Source organism: Triticum aestivum, chromosome 3A (genome assembly GCF_018294505.1).
Source record: "Triticum aestivum cultivar Chinese Spring chromosome 3A, IWGSC CS RefSeq v2.1, whole genome shotgun sequence".
In the NCBI taxonomy this organism is placed as follows: domain Eukaryota; kingdom Viridiplantae; phylum Streptophyta; class Magnoliopsida; order Poales; family Poaceae; genus Triticum; species Triticum aestivum.
In genome coordinates this window covers 297,132,514-297,135,844 of record NC_057800.1, presented here as the reverse complement: position 1 = coordinate 297,135,844, position 3,331 = coordinate 297,132,514, and positions in this window count along the sequence as shown.

Genomic DNA, 3,331 nt, shown 5'->3' with positions numbered 1-3,331 from the left:
GAAACTTGGCATGGTAACATCATTTCACCCACATGGCATGTGCAAAATAGTAGAGAGGGTTACGGAAAAAAACTGGACGCACTTCGTGTACAAACTGGACAATCTCTTTCGGAGTATCAGGGTTTCGGACAAGAACTCGTCGGTTACACGGGCACTTCACTTTTTTAAACTTATTTGAACTCCAGACTTTTTTTGCATTCCGTATGCACCATTCAAAGCGAGGTCATCAATTTTCAACACGTTCTGACATCATTTGCTATTTTTCAGTCATTTACCTATTTGTTTAGAGAGCTAAATGTTCATGAAATTGAAAATCACTACAAAATGAACTCTGAAAAGATTGAAACTTGGCATGGTATCATCATTTCACCCACATGGCATGTTAAAAAGAGTAGAGAGGGTGACGGCAAAAACTGGACGCACTTCGCATACAAACTGGGCAATCTCTTTCGGAGTATCAGGGTTTCGGACGAGAACTCATCTGGTACACGGGCACTTCATTTTTTTAAACTTATTTGAACTCCAGACTTTTTTGCGTTCCTATGCACCATTCAAAGCGACGTCATAAATTTTCAACACTTTCTAACATCATTTGCTATTTTTAGTGATTTACCGATTTCTTAAGAGAGCTAAATGACCATGAAATTGAAAATCACTACAAAATGAACTCTGAAAAGGTTAAAACTTGGCATGGTATCATTATTTCACCCACATGGAATGTGCAAAAGAGTAGAGGGTTACGGCAAAAACTGGACACACTTCATGTACAAACTGGACAATCTCTTTCGGAGTATCAGGGTTTCATACGAGAACTCGTCTGTTACACGGGCACTTCATTTTTTAAACTTATTTGAACTCCAGACATTTTTTTTGCGTTCCTATGCACCATTCAAAGAGACGTCATCAATTTTCAACACTTTCTAACATCATTTGCTATTTTTCAGTCATTTACCGATTGGTTTAGGGAGCTAAATGACCGTGAAATTGAAAATCACTACAAATTGAACTCTGAAAATGTTGAAACTTGGCATGGTATCATCATTCACCCACATAGCATGTGCAAAATAGTAGAGAGGGTTACGGCAAAAACTGGACGCACTTCGTGTACAAACCGAGCAATCTCTTTCGGAGTATCAGGGTTTCGGACGAGAACTCTTTTGTTACACGGGCACTTCATTTTTTTAAACTTATTTGATCTCCAGTCATTTTTTGCGTTCCTATGCACCCTTCAAAGAGATGTCATCAATTTTCAACACTTTCTAACATCATTTGCTATTTTTAGCCATTTACCGATTTGTTTAGAGAGCTAGATGACCGTGAAATTGAAAATCACTACAAATTGAACTCTGAAAATGTTGAAACTTGGCATGGTATCTTCATTGACCCACATAGCATGCGCAAAATAGTAGAGAGGGTTACGGCAAAAAATGGACGCACTTCGTGTACGAACTGGAAAATCTCTTTTGAAGTATCAGGGTTTCGGACGAGAACTCATCTGCTACACGGGCACTTCATTTTTTTTAAAATTATTTGAGCTCCAGACTTTTTTTGCGTTCTGTATGCACCATTCAAAGCGACGTCATCAATTTTCAACACTTTCTAACATCATTTGCTATTTTCAGTCATTTTCCGATTTATTTATAGAGCTAAATGACCGTGAAATTGAAAATCACTACAAAATGAACTCTGAACATGTTGAAACTTGGCATGGTAACATCATTTCACCCACATGGCATGTGAAAAAGAGTAGAGAGGGTTACGGCAAAAACTGGACGCACTTCGTGTACAAACTGGAAAATCCCTTTCGGAGTATTAGGGTTTCGGACGAGAACTCTTCTGTTACATGGGCACTTCATTTTTTTAACTTATTTGAACTCCAGTTATTTTCTGCGTTCCTGTGCACCATTCAAAGAGACGTCATCAATTTTCAACACTTTCTGACATCATTTGCTATTTTCAGTCATTAACCGATTTGTTTAGAGAGCTAAATGACCGTGAAATTGAAAATCACTACAAATTGAACTCTGAAAATGTTGAAACTTGGCATGGTATCGTCATTGACCCACATAGCATGCGCAAAATAGTAGAGAGGGTTACGGCAAAAAATGGACGCACTTCATGTACGAACTGGAAAATCTCTTTTGGAGTATCAGGGTTTCGGCTGAGAACTCATCTGTTACACGGGCACTTCATTTTTTAAAACTTATTTGAACTCCAGACTTTTTTTGCGTTCTGTATGCACCATTCAAAGCGACGTCATCAATTTTCAACACTTTCTAACATCATTTGCTATTTTCAGTCATTTTCTGATTTATTTAGAGAGCTAAATGACCGTGAAATTGAAAATCACTACAAAATGAACTCTGAACATGCTGGAACTTGGCATGGTAACATCATTTCACCCACATGGCATGTGCAAAATAGTAGAGAGGGTTACGGAAAAAAACTAGATGCACTTCGTGTACAAGCTGGACAATCTCTTTCGGAGTATCAGGGTTTTGGACAAGAACTCATCGGTTACACGGGCACTTCATTTTTTTAAACATATTTGAACTCCAGACTTTTTTTGCGTTCCGTATGCACCATTCAAAGCGAGGTCATCAATTTTCAACACGTTCTGACATCATTTGCTATTTTTCAGTCATTTACCTATTTCTTTAGAGAGCTAAATGTCCGTGAAATTGAAAATCACTACAAAATGAACTCTAAAAAGGTTGAAACTTGGCATGGTATCATCATTTCACCCACATGGCATGTGAAAAAGAGTAGAGAGGGTTACGGCAAAAACTGGACGCACTTCGCGTACAAACTAGGCAATCTGTTTCGGAGTATCAGGGTTTCGGACGAGAACTCATCTGGTACACGGGCACTTCATTTTCTTAAACTTATTTGGACTCCAGACTTTTTTGCGTTCCTATGCACCATTCAAAGCGACGTCATAAAATTTCAACACTTTCTAACATCATTTGCTATTTTTAGTGATTTACCGATTTGTTTAGAGAGCTAAATGACCGTCAAATTGAAAATCACTACACAATGAACTCTGAAAAGGTTGAAACTTGGCATGGTATCATTATTTCACCCACATGGAATGTGCAAAAGAGTAGAGGGTTGCGGCAAAAACTGGACACACTTCGTGTACAAACTGGACAATCTCTTTCGGAGTATCAGGGTTTCGAACGAGAACTCGTCTGTTACACGGGCAATTCATTTTTTTAAACTTATTTCAACTCCAGACATTTTTTTGCGTTCCTCTGCACCATTCAAAGAGACGTCATCAATTTTCAACACTTTCTAACATCATTTGCTATTTTTCAGTCATTTACCGATT